The sequence below is a fragment of the Lepisma saccharinum genome, chromosome 8, assembly GCF_977018435.1.
Source record: "Lepisma saccharinum chromosome 8, izLepSacc3.1, whole genome shotgun sequence".
NCBI classification, from domain to species: Eukaryota; Metazoa; Arthropoda; class Insecta; order Zygentoma; family Lepismatidae; genus Lepisma; species Lepisma saccharinum.
Window position 1 is genome coordinate 36754786 of NC_139236.1, and position 21906 is coordinate 36776691.

At 36.3% G+C, this 21906-nt stretch overlaps 1 long non-coding RNA gene across 1 annotated transcript; it reads right to left on the minus strand.

The window, feature by feature from the left end:
• Nucleotides 1–658: 658 nt before the first annotated feature.
• On the minus strand, nt 659–3752 carry LOC145991419 (uncharacterized). The gene is made up of 3 exons (XR_014442057.1): nt 3638–3752; nt 2702–2824; nt 659–1096 (listed from the first exon to the last, which is right to left on the minus strand). It is a non-coding gene; the product is annotated as an uncharacterized LOC145991419 (long non-coding RNA).
• Nucleotides 3753–21906: the final 18154 nt, after the last annotated feature.

The window sequence follows — 21906 nt, forward strand, 5'->3', positions numbered from 1 at the left end:
AGTCTATTTGCGGAAACTGAATATGTGTCACATGACTTCAGTGAACCCCCAGGTAAATAATGCACGAGCATTATATATATATGTTGTTATACGATACAGTGGTGAGTCACATGCAGGTGGTGCTCTGAATAGAAAGGATTCGCACATGCGCAGAGCGTTTTGTCGCATCGCGCCCCTATTTCCGGGACCTTCACTGTTTTGTCGCAAACCGTCGCAACGTGACTCGAGGTGACTCGAGTCAAATGTTTCGTCCGGTGTGCGGCGGCTCATAAGAGCCCCATGTTAAACGTTCCCCGAGTCGGTTTGCAACAAAAATGACTCGCTGCGTCGAGTCGGATCCGGTGTGCGGCTGGCCTAAGAGTGCAATGTTTCTCAGCTTACCCCTTATTCATCATAGAAATCATATCATTAATATTGTACGAATACCTCTCTACTTACCTTTGGGGGTGTCAGTGAATAATTGTATCACCCGTATCAGGAATAGTTTATCTTGTGGCATTTAGACGAAAATTTTAAAACATTTAAACAATTTTCCCAAACGTAATTGCAAATGTAAGCTTGTTTTCAATTCCGTTATTGCTTAACGTGGGGGGCTGAAAAAATAGTCTCTGCTGTGTTACTATTACGTCTTCAAGACTATAAAAATCGATAGTAGGAATCAGAAGTACATCGTTCACTTTACTAAATTTCAAAGCATCTACTACAAACAATTGGAAATAAAAGTAGAATTTCAAAACTTCAAGAACTGGCCCAGGTTGAGTCTACATTATGCTGTTTTCTTCCAAGAGTTTTTTGAAGTTCCAGATCTTAGACCCGCTCATCTATTAGTTGATTTTTGTGTACTGAAAACGCTCCTTGTTGTTACTGGTGAAGTCTGAAGTCGTACTGTTGACATAAATTTATATGTTAAACCAATTCTCTCTCCCCCCCCTCTCTCTCTCTCTCTCTCTCTCTCTCTCTCTCTCTTCTCTTCCTCGTCTGTTTTCTTCTTTTTTATCCTCTGTTTCTTCCCAATCTTCTCTCTTAATTCTCTGACGTTGTGCCTGTAGGATTACTCCCAGCTTTCTCCTACTCTTTCTTAGACGAATGGCCTGTCCTGGAAATAAATGGAGAAAATAACAATTAGCAATTCAAGAAATTAAAATCAAACAATAACACGATGAGAGCAATGATAATAATTTATTATTTTATTACTTTTATTACTGTGTAAACTATGCGAACGTTTTCCTTGCAGTTTCTGTTTGACAAAATTGGATCTGTTTGAGATTAAGATGTGTTATGGCCTGGCCACCCTGCGCTCATTACGCAAGAGTAGTGAGTCTGTGACAACGGTAATGGCCGACTCGTAATGTTTTGTCCGAATATCCTTGTATACCGCCAGAGATGGTAGTAAAAGATAGTTGACATTCTGTACATGTCTCTTCGTTCTTCCAATGTAATTTTAATGTATTTTGTTGTATTAAAGTTTCTAATAAGACGCAGTTTCTTGATGTAGATGTAATATTTTGACAACAGATGTCCCTGTCTATGGGGAGACTTCTTCAGTTCCTTCATTAGAAGTATGTTTCAAGAGTTTTTACTTAAACACGTTTTTCATAGACAGAAACTTATTTTCAGCAGTTCTAACGAGAGACAAGACAATGCATTGAATCCCATACACCAACATTGTCTTTGCAATATTTAAAATCACTGAGCAAATATTGAAAACTTTTACTAAGAAAGAAATAGTAGGCTATATAACTGGATATTAAAGCAAAGCTTGGCGACTTGTTGCACGTGACTGTTGATAATTATTATTCTTACTATTAAACGTGCTGCATCACATGTTTCACACATGCCATAAGTCAAATTGTTTTACATTCGGATACACCTTTTGTGCAGCATTAATTCAATTTTCATCACTAGATGGCAGCATGTTAAATTTATTTAATAACCTTAACAAAATCTGTTTTTAAAAACACATATATATATGTAGCTTTAGATTATTATGATGCGTAATACTTGTAATTATTATTACAGATATCCTTTTGTTGGAATATTGACAAAATATTTCTTGAAGCATATTTACACTTATATCTCATGTTGAGTTTCTCTATAAATCTCTTGAAAGAAGAAAGACGCAGGAGGAGGAGAGATTTTAGGAAAAAAATATTTGGGATATATGTTTTTGTAGAGGTGAGATCGCAGGCGCCACACTCACCTTATCACAAAAGAAAGAAAAGTGCAGCTAACGTGCATGCTCTTCTATCTGTACAGGCAAAATGTACACGATATACAGACAGGAGCGTAAATAAACACACATATTCTCTCTGAATCCGAAACAACTCGTATGATCCCACGAGAAGAGATAGTTCACACTGTTGATGATACTTCTAAACTGATGAAAGGGGTAAAGAGGAACAAAACCAAATTGTTATAAAATGATCAAACGAATTCACGGAATGAATCTGGTTTTCCTGCTTGAAATGCAGCAGCACTTTCTTCCTTTGCAATAAGGTGTTGATAATTCTAAATACAGAGCTTCCACCGAGATCCAACCCTGGAATCCTTGAATACAAGGTAACAACCCTAACTACCAGGCTGTCAGAGAGGCTCAATCAATTCAATTATATATTGCTGAAAGAGAAGCGAATTAACTACACAGTAATACTTTTTGTAGTATCCCTATAGCACAACATACATTTTTATTTTGTGTACTCACGTATGGGGATTATCTTGTGGGTGTGAGAACCAACAGAAGTGACGAAATCCTTCATCTCGGCTTTCAAATTCTCTAGTTTCCAGTTGGATAGGCTGATATTTCTCTTTCGTAATATGAAAGCGACTGTAAAATAATAAAAATAACAAGGAACGAATGAATGTTAAAATTTTGATGTGGCCATTTTGCACCCTTCAAAGTACGCGAGGAAAACCCCTCTTACTTAAAATCCTTACCTTAAAAACGGGGTGTTAAAAGCCGATTGAGAAAGGATGAACGTGTACGTTTGTAAAGGGACTTGCACGGGACCTACACAACACGTTAAAAAGGTAAGGATGTTCTCAGAAACAGTGAAAGATGTTCGCTCTTCTCAGAAAGCTAAGAACGTTTCAAAAGGACCGTCATCAACTTCAACATTCATGATGAAAAGTAAAATCGATGAGAATATGCCGAACATTGCTTTATCAGTAAGGTGATCGCCAATGCTTACAATATGTGTTAAGTGTTTGCGTATATAGACATTCTTGTACAATATTCCTTAAACTTACTATGTTACTTTGGTTTCTTAAATACGTGCCTGCAAGCAACAAAATTAATGTAATTATTTTGGTATCAAGCACTCTGCGCATGAGTGTCTGTTGTAGGCCCTGTCAGTGTAACGCATAGAGTTAAAATCGGTTTCGGTAGTCACGTATTTACATTACTCGACGTCGTGTGCAAGTGGACGAGATAGAGACCACATTTACAAGGGTTTCTTGGAATAATTAACACTTGAAAGACAGTAAGGTGATCTAGTGAGGTCTAAAAGCATAATGGGATAAGTTTTGACTTGTAAGCCCTTGGCAAGTATCTGGGTAACATGAACCGAAACAATCTCCTGCGCGATACATTATTTCTAGTTGAAGAGAATTCATAATTATCGTAGCAAACTCTATTTACCTTTCTCATGGACACTTGATTGTAGAGGAAACTTGCATTGCGCAATTGGCAACGTTGAAATGAAGAATATGTTCCTTGGACATATATTAACAGTTGTAAACTTTGTCTATATGGCTTTATATTAATCTATATTGTGTTATTTCCATGGCAACAATAATTAGGGCACAAACAATTACGTATTGTCGAAACAAAGCAATAATTATATACGGGGTTCAATTGACAAATACATTTACATTTGCCATGGATTTTTTCCTAAACAAAGCATCGATTGAAAAATCAGAATTGACTTCTTACGTTATTTACCTTAATTGGAATAAAATTAAGCCAGAACGGAATATTTCTTTTGAAGCAATATTAAAGCTGTACTTTTATATCCTCTACAATGTCCTAGGTTTGATCTCACGGATGTTTGCTACGTGGAGAAATAATTGAAGATACTATATCCATATATTAGTCAATCAATGAAGTTCTGGGTGTGACAATCACACACTTCAAATCTAAAACAATAACTATTAATCATGAGTTGCGAAATTGATTCAGTGACTTTAGGACGTAAATTACATACAGTAAAACCTCGTTAATCCTGACCCCGATAAGCCGGACTTCGCTTAATCCGGACAGGGAAAGGGGAAAAAATAACAATAGCAGAATGCAAGGTTTCAAATGCGCGTTTGTCGTATTGCTCCGTAACGGCTAAGAATACGTACATCCAAGTATTGCTTTACATTTTACTGTACTGTATAGTGTATTTAGGCCAATGCCCTTTAAATACACCATAATAAACGTGTTTCGTTGCTATAAACGGAGTTATGCACTTTCTACCGTTCTTTTAGGTTATTTCAGTTAGTCCGGACTTTCGTTAAACCGGTCAACGTATCCCCCCGTTAGTCCGGATTAACGAGGTTTTACTGTATTATATTTTAATAAGCTACCGTGTAAATTTCCAGTTTCCAGTCCACACCAGTCCACGATACTCTCGATCGACTATCCTCACTTAATGAAGAACAATGTTTGACAAATTTAGGGCAAAGAATGTTAAAAGACGAGAAATGAGGCAGATAGAACGGTGGTGAAACTAGGTCATACTTCCAATTTTAACCGCAGAGACTTTAAAAAAAGAACGTAAAGACATTGTGTTATACATGGAGAAGATTACCACTTGATGTGAGTTGGAAAGAGTCTTGCTTGAATTCGTGGAAACCAGGCACAATTGATACCGAAGAAGTTGAGAGAAATTTATGAAAAGAGGAACAGAAATATTGGAGATAGAAGACCAACAAGGATGCGCAGAAAGCGTACAGACAAAGCAACCGATTTCTCAGAAAAGGACAAAAATTTGAATTCCTGTCGAGCCACAAAATAAAATAAAGAAACTTGCTCTTGTATCAGTTCTCTTTGAAACAAAGATCCAAACCCGGAAGCCCGAGGCTCAGAATTTTCCGAAATGATGATTGCTTCCGATTCTTACTCCCGTTCGCTCCGTGACGTCAGAGGAAGATTGCCAAAACCAATCCCCTTTCTTCGAGTGAGTGGGGAGGAGGAGGCAGATGGGTAGGGGTGGAGAGAAAATGATATCTCTCAGGGATGAACACAGTGTTTCTCCCCTTCAGCGCTTTCAAACAAACAAATAACATCGCGCCCAAAGTTTTCGGATTCTCGTCGAGGCTCGAAGCGGTGGAAGGTATCAAATTGCGTGGAAGATGACAATGAGGCTGAGATTTTCGCGAAATTTGGCGGCGGAATCCTTTCGCTAACGAGAAGCGTATTATTTCCTAGAAGTATTTTATCTTAGGCTGTTCTGAAATAAAGTTTCCTCTGCTGTTCTGGCAAGAGATTCATAACAGGTAGAGTTTACGGATGTCCTTCTTTTTAAACATAGGAGGCGGTAGAACAATATTTAGAAGTGTACAGTTAGTAGTGTTAGTATAAAGATGATAGGGGAAACTGTTTTTTCCTATTATGTGCTAGGGCCTTTCCTATGGCGAAGTGGTAGCGTCATCGCCTTGTAATCAAGGGGTCCCGGGTTCGATAACCGGTGGAGGCACGTAGTGGTTCGGATCCCACTTTAAACTGTAGGTCCGGTCCGGATTAGCCTTACAGTGCATAAAGTGGACTTAAAACACTAACTCAATCAATCAATCCTATTATGTGTTGTTTGATACATTGATTGTTTGATTTGCTTTGTTTTACTTCGCTTTTTGTGCCAAATTGTGCTAATTTGCAAAGATAAGGATGAGTGATGATATGATGAAATTGATGAATGGACATTCGCAAATATCCATGCCCAGGCCGCGATTCGAACCCGTTACCCCTGGAGTTGTTTGATACATCACTCACTATGTTGCATTATGCCAATTCACTGACAGCCATCCTCGATCTTAACATAGAAATTTAAAAAGAAATGCTCTCTCGGCCAGGACTCGAACTCGGGTCTCTGACACACCATACACCTTCCTCGACCAGTAAAGCTACCGAGCAAAACCTGGTTTTCCCTGAATTTCCTCTGCTGCTCTTTTACCTTTGTGGTTTGGCACAATGGTATAGCAATGTTTCGGTATGCAAGAGACCCAGGTTCGAGTCCTCGTCGAACCTGCAATTCTCGCTAAACTTTCTACGTAATACATTTTCCATGTGTACCAAATTATAAGGCAATTCCGCATCTTCTTTTGTATTTATGTCAACATGCAAAGGTAGTGCCACTGACTCTCAGTACAATCAACAACACGCGTATATACTAAGTGCAGGGGCGGTGATTAGGGAGGCGAGGGGACAGTTGCCCCCCCCCCTAATTTTTGCCACTTTTGCTCCCGCACTATACTAAACCTTATGTAACAAGGGAAAGTAAACTGTTCTTGCCCCCCAGTTTTTGAACCAAATCACCGCCACTAACTAAGTGCATCTACAATGTACTCATTATGTCACACATCATGCTAGCTAGCAATTGTAAGGAACCAACAAAATATAACAATAACATTAAACCTTTCTTAACTTGCAACAAAACTTTAAATAACGAACGTTAAAAGTAGTAACATTATACTCTGCAACGCCAATCAACTAAAATCAACTTGGATAATTGTACTCTAAAAGCAAGTATGTAGTCACTGTGGCCTATTGGAACTTGTTTCGTAACTCGGTGATGTTATACACGGTGACAAAATCGGCTCACGTTAAGTTTCGTACAAAATGATGTATGAAATCTAAAACGAAAAGTTTTGAAACCTCATGCCGATTTGCATATTTTACTTGCATCTATATTTTGAAGATTGTGAATGTCAAGGAGGCAATGATGTGTAATGAGTGGAAATGGCTGCATGCTTTTGTTACTCTTGTACACAGTCTGCAATAAATTAAACTACATTGAGTACACAGTGGGAATTAGACGAAACTCCATTTTGAAAATTATAAACTTCTGTACTTGTTTCTAAAGATAAGCACTCTGTTTATCTTCTGACATTCTGAATTAATAGTTTCACAACAGGAATCCAAAAAATGGCCCACGATCTTAAGAATATCTACTACTTCAACATGATTAGAGAGGAGAAATGAAGATATGAAGAGAATTGACAGGATAGGGACAGAGAAATAAGAGGAATTGACCGAGCGAATAAGTAGAGAGAAGTGAAGAGTAAAAAGGAGAAATAAAAACACAAACACACACAGAAACAGAGAGAGAAGAGAGAGAGAGAAATAGAGAGAGGAAGAGAGGGAAATAGAGAGAGGAAGAGAGAGAGAAAAAGAGAGAGGGACCGAGAGAGAGAATGAAGATCTGGGGCCACTTCATTTCTGTGTTGCGTATAATTAAAATGATCTAATCGACACATTACAATTTTTAAGATTCCTTATAAGTTATAACAACATATTAGAGGCAATGTGTCCATTTCCTATCTTGACTGCATGGCTTGCTAGTTTGAATTTACTTTCAACCTCTAAGAGAACATCAAATTGTGCTGAAGTGTGTCCTGAATTTATTGCCAGTACAGAGAGAAAGTCAATGTTGAAGATTATTCGCTAATGGATCCACGTGCGCATACGCCAGTAAAAAAACATAATTTTCAAAGCGTGTTCGCTTCAGAATTGACAGTACGATTGCTCAATATGATTGTTAAAACTTGAAAATTCCAAGATGGCCACTAGAATGAACGCAGTTTCGAGTTGTTTTTTAAGGGTGGAAGGTTTTTGTTGTACTTAGACTTAGTTGTTCGTGGTCCTCAGCGGTTGAGATTCGATTTACTCTCTCCCCTTTGTTTTCTGCGGAGGAAAATGTAAGAGGAAAATGCAGCAAGAAAATAAATCATAGTTCCAACTCTTGGGAAATCTGTTCGGTGCTGCTTGTTTCCCGAGAGCTATTTTCAGTGTTGACATGCTCTTGATTTCGTTTGTACTTGCTGTAGATTTTTATTTTTGTCTCTCTTTTCGGAATTGATTCAGGAGAGGGGCATGAGGAAGCAGCATGGACAAGCAAGAGTGGAAGTGCCGACCAGGGGTGGCCTTCCTCACAAGGTCTATGACGCACTTCCCCCAAAAATGGTAGAACAACACCCCCCCCCCCCGACACACCTTATGCTGAATTATTTACTCAAATTATTTGGTCAGAAAAAAATTGCGGAACAATATAATACAAACATCTTCAAGCAATATACGAGGGACGTACTATAATGATTTACACTTTATTATTTTTTTTTCAGGTCCCATGGTCCACCATTTCGAGAAGTGAGGACTGGCATATGAAGCTACGAGTCTAGTCTACCGATTGCAGGCAGCAGTGCCCAAGAAGGATTCCCGGTGTACACACAGCAGCACGTTCCGTACATCATTGTCAGCGGACTATTGGACAACATGGAAAGCGACTATAATGGTCAGCGTTGGACAAGTTGGTTTCTATGGAGAGCCTACATAGGGTTTGGGTTTGTTCAGGCTCACTGCCATTGTTAGTGCATTGAACCTTATTTTTAGCAGTTTGTCTGCTTGACTAACCTTGTATTAATGGGAACAGCACGCCCTCCCCCACATCCAAACCAATTCTAAAGGCATAAGAGGTGGCAGTGGTGGAGATTGGATTCCAAAACTAGGGGGACAAGGACCGTTTACTTTCATTTTGTAGATAAAATTTAGCAATTTCTGGAAGCTCATTTCATTCATATTTGGTGCATATTTAAAGTTTACGATAATTATTGAAAATTCTCGAAACGTACACAAGAAAATAACCAATTGTAATAAAAAGTTAATATAAATGTACATGTAATTTCACAAGTGTGTAAGAAAGTGCACTCTAGACACTATGTTGATTACTTCTAGTATATTTCACACATGTAGAATATGCTGATAACAATTTTTACACAAAATAAAAAAAACTTATCTCTATATGCAGCATGCGCTTGCACTGTAATTTGTAGCTGAATTTAATTATATGTTGGGCTTTTCTTGTTTGCATTCGTGCACACACAAAATACACACACTTTCTGTTTTCATTTCACAAGGTGGTGGGGCCACATTTATAGCTTTAAGCCTCAGTGCAAACATACTTAAAAAATAAATGCTGAATACATAAACATAAAATAATGAAAACATAGCGCTCATTAATAAAAACAAGTCTTCCAACTCTTCTTTTAAAATGTATTGTATATTAATTTCTAAATTTTTCGCAAAAGCCAAATTTATGATAATTTGGCATTAGATGTAACCTTATAGCGCCTCAAAATTACATTACACCCCTCCACATGAAAAACATTTGTATATAAAAACCCTGATCTAAGCCATTGTAAAATTTCCATAACTAATAATTCCCAGTGAACGGCATAGCAGTTACAAGAAAAATGGAGTAAAACCGGTGACACAAATATGCTACACGTATCATCAGGTAAATGATAAAGAAATAAGCCTTAGCAGGATGTGATATAATCCATCTGACACAAGTACAAAAATATGTTCTAGAAAAATGTGTTCTGACACACTACTGTTTTGGGATGTATAGTACTTCAAATTGAGTAGCTATCACCATTTTGTTCAGCTTTGCCTTTAAAAACATGGCAACATAGCTTAGTATATGATACTTTGCTTTATATTTTGACCATGAAAGAGGGGTGTGTACTTCAAGTAAACAGGGTAATGAATATTCCAAGAGCTCAAATGAGAGCTGCTAAATTCATATGTTACGATGTATGTGTAATTAATAAACAAGGACCTAATCATTCGTTGCTATATTGCTATGTGCTAAAATATTCCCCACCTGATGACGTTGTGGTGCACTGCGACGGAAGATAGAACGTAGCAAAACGAGGAAACAAATTTCTCTTTCATGGAAAGGGAAATGGTCCTTTCAAAGGGAAGACTGATTCACATACAGGTACAACAGGTATAACTGAAAAGAACCTTTTAATAAAAACTACAAATACTTGGAAACACATGTATAAGCTTGTATCACAATACAGTTCTTTTTGTTCCTTCGCGAGCACAGACAAGCGCTTTCACTCCACTCGCCTCCTTCCATTCCCTCATAAAGTGGTGCAAACCGCGCACACACGCGGAAAACTCAAAACTCACTTATGTACGCTCAGTGTAAAAAATAAACACTCACCTCAGAAATTCACTTTTTGTACAGCATTTCTGTCCAATTTCGTCCCAACTGTACTTTGAGAAAATGCTGTTTAAATAGGCAAATTACGGCACTTCTAAATGAGGCAAGTGTTCAGACCACAGTCTCTTACACATCGCCGTATTAACCAACCAGCTCGTTGCAAAGCAATGATGGTGAAGTACAGTGGCGTAGCGTGATTGTATGAAAGGTGTAAGACTTCCTTAGATAAACCTGACCTGAATATTGGATAAAGAAAACGCAAATATATTTTAACTAAATAGAATCTATTTGAATCTAAGTCATGTATGGGTATACTCAATTTCAAACACAAAATGCACACACACTATGTTAACAATAATAGCATATGTATTACTTAATGAAAATTCTCATTTATACTGTAACTCGATCCGACGATCCTTTAGTTTGAACACCTCCATCACGTCGTCGATCACGTTAGTCCCAAGTCAGATTTCTTTGCCTGAGTCTGTGTGCTGCGTTGAAATGTATGAATCCTCTTCAGTGCAAAAAACGACCTTTCCACCGACGAGCTTGAAGCATGACAGTGAGGAACAATTCTGTTAGTTTGTACACTTGTTCAACAGCTTCATTCAAATGGGTAGTTCGCAACTACTCATGAAGTTCAAACACACTCTTTACTCGATACTCGGCTGCAGAATAAATTACCTGTAGCTCAACTTTCAACTGGTAGCAATTGACAAATTTCGCATGCAGCTTAGTTAAGGACACAAACCCTTCTTCTGGAAAGGTCATGTGATATTTTTATTCTTATTATTATTTTTCTTTCACTAAAAATACATTTGTGCGAAATGCGTAGGATACAATTTGCAAATGCATTCGAGAATATTACGCATTATCATGGTTACGATATTTGCGCACATTTTGAAAAGCATATTAAGCAACTTAGTAAAAGGAAAAGGTTAAAAAAAAAGTCTGTAAAACATAACGATAAGTATTACGCGTATGCTTTTAACATTACGGGCAACTGGGATGCACGCGCCTAACATTGCGGGCGCTGCCGGATCTAAGATTATCAGATATTTCTCTTTAATATTTAACTTCGCTGCTTCTAATGAAGGTAATATCCAACATTAAACCATCTCTATGTGAACTTAATAGTTAGTTTACACATTTAAAATTACACCCGTTTTGTTAGCTACACCTCCCGTCAAGCATTGTTGAAACAACACGGGAGCCGATTTTCTTGGTTCTCTTCGGACCGTGGCAAACATAAGTCAGACGCAGCGGGGACAGAAATTCTCGCCAGTTAGAACCCACTGTAATGCGCCTTACACTTTGCTTACAGTGCCTGAGGATCGGGGCGCCCTGTCATTGGTTGAGAAGATACTACGTAAGCAAACACACCCGCCATGGGCGACTCCAAATCATTTGTTCCATTCACCCACACGTAAGTTCTCTCAAGAAGCCTTACAGAGAAACAACTCGAATCAAAACAAGTCCTCAATTGTTTCGTTAAAAGTTCTACTTGCAGTCTGATATTGCTATGTGTGTTCAAGCGATAAATACGGTAATGAAATAAGTTTTCTTCAATAATTTCAAATTGTAAGGTGGACTTACAAGCCTTACGTGGGCACTACGCTGCTGGTGAAGTACAATCTTTTTATCGGAAGGCAAAGAATCCTTTCTTCAACATTTCTTTTGAAAACCAATAACCAATGAGATTTTCTTCAGAAAATGCGACTGAGAAGAAAACTGAATTGAACAGTTTCACAAAATGACTGTATGATGTTAACATAGTTCATATATATTTTCGAAGTATTGTGTCATTATTTGCTTTAGAAAAAATCATTTTTTCTCTTCGCTTCCCATTGCTTCAAAATTCTTTTACTCCGAGAAAACTGGAACTATTTTTAATTCTACAGTTATTCACAGATTTCCAAATGGCAAGGCAACGATTACAAATATTATAAACTGTACTTTTCTTCATAAAATATACACTTTCTTCAATTTATTCAATTTTATAACAAGCGTTAAATGAACAGATATATACACCTTTCTTTGGAAATCTCTGAAAATACTGTGAAGTAAAACAGGAGATGGTACTGCCTTGTTTTATAGAAGCTTAATATATTTCACACCAATGTTTAGAGATACTTACTTAAAAAAAATAATAACTTTTCATGTTATTCTTTTTAGTACTATTTTGCGTAAATTTTCTACCTTTTCATGTCAGCCTCGACGATAAGAACGGAAATTTTACTGATAAATCCCATTAAGATGGAATAATATTTTTTTCCTGCATGCGAATAGTATGGTCGGGAATAAAGTATACCGAAAGTTGGCAACGCTGTACATCGTTGTGATTGTGTGGGAAGCTAGGAAGTGCAACTGTGGTATGACAAAGAATAGTTATAGTGAAAGGCGATCAACAATGGCCTTGAGCATTCTAGAAAAGGCATTTGTTGTCGAGCGTTATTTCCGCTCATATGGAAGCGATCTAGTGTAAAACATGTCCAGAAATTGTTGATGCAAGAGTTCTAGAAAACTTCTCCATCAAAGTGTCCCTAGTGGCAAAATTCCATTAAACGGGATCAGTGGTGTCAGCGCCGAAACAACTCTGGAAGAAAACGGCCAACCACGGAGAATGATCTGAAGAGATTTTGTGGGATTTGAAATCTATGTTTTAACCCAATGGTTTCAGCAAGACGTCGTAATGCCACACATCACTAAGAAATCCTTACAGATTCTGCATCACTTTCAGCAAACATAACCTAAAAGGGATCAGACTACCTGTACCCTGCCAATTCATCTGATGCTTATTTGCGGGGTATGATGAAGGATAGTATCTATCGTGATCCTGTGTCTCGTGATATTGATCAGCTCAAAATAAACATTACACATGTATTGCATTTAGCTACACGAGACAGAATTGCGATTATGTTTGGAAACTTGCATGGTTGCCATGAAAGAAATGTTTGGTGTCACTTGGAGTGTGTGTGCTGACTGTTCTGGTTATGTTCAGACGTTGTGTGTACAGTACCTATTGTGTTGATACAGGTTCACATGTGTTGATTCAGGTAGCATTTTTCATTATACTTACAAAATTAAACACACTGCATTTCGACCATACTGCATGGTCACCTCAAGTCAAACAGTGAAGGAATTTACCCTCATCCCCTTTCAAATACCACCCTGATTATGCAGACGCTGGAGTGGACGTTGTCCTTTTGCTCTAGCCTTTCACTTAATTGTAAATCATCGTTCTGCTGAAAGCAAACAAAGCAAAAAACTTGCTGATGGACAATTTGTAAACAAATACATGTATAACCACGTAGGCTTTTATTTAAAAAGAACTAAAGCAGCGATTTACTCGATAAGAATATCATTTACTCCCAAATGTAGGAGAAGAGTTTTAAATAGTGAAAGGGTAGACCGGGGTGAGTTGAGCATGTTTTTTATGTTTAAATTTCTGCATCTCATAAAAATTATTATCTACTGTTAATACTACGAGCAATCTATACCTGTAGTTTCCTTGACCACTGTGAATTTTTATTACAGCATGATGCTAAAACTTGTGAAGTTATTGCTTGTTTTTCGAAGCGTGCCAGTATTGTCATCAATTCACCCCGTATATGGGGTGAGTTGACTATATGTGCGGGGTCAGTTGACAATATGTGTAATTCTACTCCACACATGGTTTGGATTATTTTATTTCAAACAATATACTGCCTTATACGGATTACAAAAATGTTTTCAAATGAACAGTATAACATGAGACATAAATGTTCCAAACTTTATAAAAAAAATTACAAAAGTGTTTACTGAATTTTTTACCCAGTGTTTATTTTTATTGTTATATCACAAATACAAATGGAATATACTGTCCTATAAACCTAATCTAATATATATTATTACAAACAATGTATCTACATGCTAAGATGTTTCTGATGAAACAATTAACAGAAGAACAATTTTCTCAATAGGCCTACAGTATTGTCAACTAGCCCGTTCCTTCCTATTGTCAACTCACCCCGATCGCCATATTGGACTTTCTGGTCATGGCGCTGCTAAACATTGCAGTTTAACAATGTATCCGAATGTAGTATCGGTACAATTTACCACAGCCGTCTGGATAGCCTTAGCATAAACTATGCGCTTGCTTACTTTGAAAACGTATAAGAAAGAATATAGAGTTGAGAAAATTTACTTCGCAAGTAAGAATTGATGTCATTTGTCATGCACTAGAAACTTTGCGAACAAGACACTCAACTTCTTAGTTGTGAGTTGGTTCTAGAGATGACACATATTCACAGTAACCTGCAATATTGCCAACTCTCGACTGGTGGGAATAAAATGTACTTTGTCAACTCGCCGCTATGGGCAACTCCCTTCGGTCTCACCTACTGATTTAACTTTAAAAAAGAAATGTGTGTGAAAATGTACTTCAATAATGTTCCTGAACGTCGTTGCCTTATAATGAAGGGCTCCCGGGTTTGATGCCCGGTGGAGGGACATAGTGGTTCGGACCCCACTTTAAAACTGTAGGTCCATCCCCGATTAGCCTTACTGTGCATAAAGTAAACTTAAAACACCAAATCAATCAATCAGTAATATTCCTGAAGTTTGCATAAAGTACATAAATGAACTTCATATTCAAATCAACACATTTAGTGCAAGTGTCCACAATGTATATATAAAAAAAATATTAGTGATTTTTATCTGCACGTGTTTCAATAATTTGAACATTTTGGAAGTGTAATTTCATATCAACTTTCGTGTAAGCAATAAATTCAACAAACCGTTGGGTAGTGAGAATTATGCATATGTATGTAGGTAAATTGAAAAAATAATATGCATTTTGATTTATACAACTCAATGGGATAAATAATGAACACATTAAGATGCATCAAAAGACAAGCACCACAGTCGATATTGCATTTGATGCCATGAAAATTCATCAAACGCCGAGACAATTTTCAAGAAACCATCATTACATATTTAGTTGTGTCACGTGATGCACATAAATGCAACAATTTTTGTTTGATAGCTGATTCATTTTATGTATTTTTTTGTTCTGTGTGTATAGAGTGGAGTTGGGTAAGAGTGCGCGGCGGGTAAAAGTTCCCAGTGCAAATATCCGCGTTCCATTGGACTTTAGGCTGGCAACAATGAGTCAGCCTGAAAGGTGTGTCATGATGGAATGTAATCAAATGTAGTTACAGACATCTGGAACAAATCATGTTGAAATCATGTAGTAGGTTTAAATTATCTTTTTCCGAATGTTATATTTTGATTTCTTGCAAACTGTGTAACATAACAAGAAATAAACTTCAGTAAATAATTGACCATATTTTTTTTTAGTAAGGCACTTGTGGAGTACTACGTCGTAATGTATTAGATGTTTTAAGTTATTTTCCATAAATGACAGCAACAGCTGCTAACGGAAAAGCGGTGTCGCCCAAAGGGTCTGAAATCATAACCAGTTCGCCTTTCAAGAATGTAATATTTTATATACTACATTATATACATTTCTACTTAATGTAAAATTTGTTATTATTACAAGTAATTTCAGTAGAAATTTTAAACCAATTCAGAAATGTTAGTATTTTTAAATTCCTTCCTACATTCAAACTCGCAATTCGTTACAAAAGTACATATTACAACAAAGGTATTCAAAATGCTAATCTGAGGACTAGAAAAACTGTAAGAAGAATGTTTGAGGATTCTTAGATATGACTTTAAAGATTCTGAATGCTTTGGTAGCTTAAATATGGAATCAAAAACTATCTGCGCATTCTTACCCCGCGATACCCTAATTGTGAGCTTTCAGTCTAATTATGCATTCGAATTGTCTATTCTGCGCACAGAAACGTCAAGTCACGCACTTTACCTTTAGGTAAAAGCCTTTGTCACGACCGAGCGGAGGTCATCTTTGTTAATTTGCTCAGCAATTTGCCGAGTCCTCGCTGAAGCTCTCCGTCTTAGCCGCTGAAGGCTCAAGACGTAATCAGGAGGCTCCTTGTCGCTGCAGCAAACACAGGAGACAGCCGTTTGCATGGGCAAACATTTACGAGACCCGCGGAAGCTACAATTAACGATTTTGTCGCCTTCGTATGTCAACAGCGACGGCGAAAGTTCACAACAAAATTGACGAACCGTGCTTTGCTTTTTCACAGCCCTGCGACAGGTCATTTTAACTCATTCCAGGTAATGCTGGAATTGAATCTGGGTCGCCACATTGTCAGGCTAATACAGCCTGTACAGTTACTAATAAAACTAAACGCTAACCTCAAAGGCAGAACTAATTAAAACAGTTTCGTAACTATGTCAAAGCCTGTGTCAAGGCAGGACATACTCTCAAAAATACAATGTAAGGACTGTTTTAACTGGTATCACACCAAATGTGTTCATCTAGAGGAGAATGACGTGGAATTTATTAAATCAACAAATGAAGGATGGCGGTGTATAAAATGTGCTAAATCAAGGCGTGGTAGCTTGCTAGAAGAAAGTGCAAATGAACCATCAGGAGAAGTAAAACCGTCTATTACGGATGTGTATGAGCTATTACATAGTTTGAAAAGGGAAGTGGAAAATCTGAGGAAACAACAAGAAACCACCGAACGCGAATTAGGAAAGTCGCTTGATCTCGCACATGAAAAACTTGATGAAAATGTGGAGTTGGTTAAAAAACAATCTGAAACCATCGCAACGTGTCTGCTTCAAATAGAACAGTTAAAAGAAGAGAATATTGTTATAAAAAAGAAATTAAATGAGTCACAATTGCAATTAGACGAATTAGAGCAATATGGGAGAAGAAACACATTGGAAATATGTGGTGTTCCTGTTAATCAGAATGAAAATTTGTTTGAAGTTGTAAAAAATGTAGGGCGAGTGTTAGATATTGAAGTAGATAATCAAATGATAGACACCTGTCATAGATTAAAGAAGCCTCCTCAACAAAAATCTGCTGCCATCATTGTTAAGTTTGTTAGGCGAGTAGATAAGGATAAATTTATGGAAAGAAGAAAAGTAAAAAGAAATCTAAATTGTCTTCATTTGGGTTACACTAACAATGATATGGTATACATTAACCAAAGTCTCACCCCCCTTAGAAGGAAATTATATAGTGAAGTCAGGGCAATTAAACGGGAAAGAAATTATGCCTACGTATGGGTTGATAATTCTGGAAATATAAGATTGAGAAAGAGAGAGGGTGACAGGGATGTACATGTAGTAAGAACAACTGATGACTTAGATAACTTGAAACAATAAATGGCTTCGGAAAAATGTAATGAACTATCTGTCTACTACCAGAATGTTAGAGGGTTAAATACAAAATTACACAAACTATACTCTAATATATCCCTCGAAAATTATGATGTAATTATACTAACAGAAACTTGGTTAAATGTAGGTGTATATGATGGCGAGTTCATAGATAACCGGTACAATGTTTATCGTCAAGATCGGGTCCATAAGGGAGGGGGAGGTGTCTTGGTTGCTGTAGCAAACAAATATTCTGTTGAGGAATTTAAAATCACTATAGAATATGTAGAAACAGTATGTATCAAATTTATATTTGAATATACAAGTTACTTTTTTTTATCAGTATATTTTCCACCAAAATCACCAATTAAGAAGTATCAGGATTTTTTTGAATTTGTTGAGGAGATTGCTAACCGGCATAGATTTAAAGTAATTATTGTTGGTGATTTTAATATTACCACAATAATAGATGATCAATATAATTTATTGGAAGGTGGACCTATTAGTATTTCTCTTGCTAATTTTTTATCAATGGGAAATCTTAAATCTGTCAATCATGTAAAAAATAAAAATGGGAAAACCCTTGATTTATTATTGACAAATATAAGTGATAGCATGACTCTTATTAGAAATTTACACCCGTTGCTTGAGGAAGACCACCACCACCCGTCACTACATATTCAGGTCTTTTTAAACAAAAAGGTTACTAGTGTTAAATCAAATCCAGTTACTGTATACAATTATACAAGGGCAGACTTCTACAATATGTACAAACACTTGGAAAATGAAAAATGGGACAATTTAGCTACTTACAAGAATCCCAATGAAGCCTTAGACTATTTTTACAAGGTAATTAATGGTGTGATAGACATATATGTGCCGAAAATATCAATATGTAAAAAACGTTCTTATCCATGTTGGTTTACATCTGATATAATAAGAAACTTAAAAGTAAAAGAAACATACAGAAGAAAGATGAAATATTCAGACTATTATCAAACTAAATTTGTTGAATTACGTAGAAAACTAAAAAGAATGATAAATATAGCATATAAAACATATGTATCAGAAATAGAGAACAATTTAATAAGCAACATTAAACCATTTTGGAATTTTGTAAGAAACAAGAAAAAAACAAATAGGAAACTAGGTTATATGATGTATAAGGGTAATAGATTGGAAACGAACGTATTAATTACTAATGGTTTTGCTGAATATTTTCAAACAGTGTATGCTTCAAATCCTTCAACATATAACATCATTGAATCCTCTGACATGATAGTATCTCAGTCGTTGGTGGTAGATTCTATCACCAACGCAGAATGCAATGAAGCCATAAAAAAACTGAAATCAACCAAATCAAGTGGTCCCGACCAATTGCCAACATACATATTCAAAGGTTGTGCCGAATTATTATGCACCCCTTTGTGTTATATTTACAATATTATTTTAAAAACTCAAATTTTTCCTGATCTTTGGAAAATCAGTAAAATTTGTCCTGTTTTAAAAAAGGGAGACCCATGCGAAATTACAAATTACCGACCCATTTCACTAATCTCAGCTCCTTCAAAAATATTTGAATATATATTATATGACAGGATATACAACCATATTAAACCTTATATATCAATAGATCAACATGGTTTTTGTCCTGGAAAGTCTACTTCAACTAATTTGGTCAATTTCACACAGAGTATATCCGATTCCCTCGATGATAGGAATTCTGTTGATGCAATATATATGGACTTCGCCAAAGCCTTTGATACTCTTGATCACGATGTATTGTTAAGTAAATTGTCTAAGTTTGGTCTCTCTCATAACTTTCTTACGTTAATATCCTCTTACCTATGCAATCGAATGCAATTTGTGACATACAATCAAGCTAAGTCATACACTTACAAAGTCTGTTCCGGTGTACCACAAGGCTCCAATCTTGGACCATTATTCTTTCTATTATACATAAATGATCTACCCACAATTTTTAAATACTCAAAATGCTTACTTTTTGCTGATGACTTAAAATTGTATAAAGTAATGAAAGATTCAAATGATGCACATAAGTTGCAAAAAGACTTGGAAAATGCACAAAGATGGAGCATTGAAAATAAATTAAACTTTAATGTCACAAAATGTTTTGCAATAACTTTTTCCAGGCAAATCAAACCCAATATTTATCAGTATACAATGAATAATCGTGCATTACAAAGAGTAAATCAGATAAATGACTTAGGAGTTACATTAAATAATAAATTATCTTTTGGAACACACATTGATCAGATTTGTAATGATGCTTACAGAACGTTAGGGTTTCTAATTAGAAGTTCACAAGACATGCATAATGAAAGAGCTCTGACAAGCCTGTTTAATTGCCTTGTTCGAACCAAATTAGAATATGCGAGTGTAGTCTGGTCACCTTACACTCAATGTAATAGCAAAAAGATAGAAATAATTCAGAAGAAATTTGTTCGTTACTTATATTACAAAAAACACAAAAGATCATCTTTTCAGGATCAGGTATCATATAAACAACTACTCAGAGAATTCAACGTTACACCTCTGTACGAAAGGAGAGTAGTATCACATCAATTATTTTTATATAAGTTAGTCAACGGGTTGGTTGACAGTCCAAGTCTCCTCCAAACATTAAAATTTAATGCTAAGAAGGACATGTTGCGGTTCAGGCAGCCTTTTTATTACAGTAAATCCAACTCAACAGAACACCAGAATTCCCCCATTCTAAGACTATGTATTAAACATAATGAAATAGTCAGAAACGGTGGAGACTTGGATTTCGCTATGCCATTCATGCAATTCCTGTCCGTCCTTCGAAGAATATCATGAATAAATAATAAATAATTATAGATGTTTTCTGTGTATATGGGTATGTTTGTAAATACAATTTGCCTGTATGTGTGTATATTTGTTTATATATGAGTATTTACATGTGTATAGTTATAAATGCCTCAGTCTGTATATAGATATGTACCTTGTTCTACCTCAGTGAATATCATTTTTGGATTTATGTTTTCTAGAATACTTGTGCTGGTGTTCTTTATGAAACGATTATTGTAGTTTTGCTCTCCTTTTTCTTCTATTGTTTTTGTATTGTTGGAATTATAATTTTTTAATTGTTTAAAATATATATATATGTAAGCCTATTGTAATTGGAGCGAAAGCTCTGTTATAGGTGAAATAAATAAATAAATAGCTATATGCCCAGTCTTACGACGGGCGCTCTACATGCTGGCAAGGGAAGTTGGTTAGCGGGGAAGCGACCTATCTAGCGCGATAAGAAACGCAGTTGCCTGTAGAACGAGGTGAGCGTAGTACTTCGTCCCGCCAGGTCCTAACTCTCGGCGCCACCGCTGTTGTTTGTTGGTCTGCGGCGTATTCTCTTGCCAGCTTGAGGACCGACCGCCGTAAGAGTAGACAAGAGCTATAGGGCTCGGAAGTGGATGACCTAAAAAATCTTAAAATGATTAAGAAATAACATAGGAATTTTTAAAAAAATGACCTAAAATAATTCGCTCTTAAAATAAAAGCTTTATTTTTTCATGAACGATAAGAGTTGTTGAATAATTCGATACAACCCGTTTGTGGTTTAAAATATCGATCCAAAAGGAAAAAGAGCTAATGTGGTTTTCTTTATCTTTACTTCACATAAAACACACCTCATTTCCTAGTGGTTCTTGTATTATACAGGGTGTCCCGTGAGGAAGTGGCAATACTTTGGAAAATAGTAGTATCGGTGATTCTAAGCAAAAACGTTCATATGAACTTGGGTCCGATTTTGAACGATAACTGAGCTTAATTACTTAATTATCATGTACTAATTACTGCTATACCACAAATTAATGCAAGAAAAATTAGTATCAGCATATCCCTTCTAGTATTTACTTTCACAATTACCATTACATTTCCATGTTTTACATGTTACTGTTTTTGTTTACGTTTTTCTACTTCATTTTTATTTCTGTACATATCTCAGTTATCGTTCAAAATCGGACCCATGTTCATACGAACTATTTTGCTTAGAATCACCCATACTACAATTTCACATCCTTCCGGGACACCCTGCATAATAGGTGGGTATTGTGCTTTTGTATTGACCATACTTTCGATTATCGATTAATGGCGTACTTGCTAGAGACAAAGATAGGAAATTTAAATGTGTTAGTTATGCTATCAAATGCATTTATAATTCACTAAACAACAGGGAAGTAGCAAAAATAGACTTCAAAAATGATAAAATATGCAACAAAATGTGAAAAAGAACTTAAAAATTACCTAAAACGCAAAAAAGGCGGGAAAATGAAAAATGCAAATAAAAACAATGGTTTCAGATTCTAACTGAAGTGAAACAGACTACTTTCAGGTTTAGCATTGTCTCCAAGGCTCAGAGAAAAGATGACTTTTCATCAACTTCGTAGCCCTATTCATAACATACTCA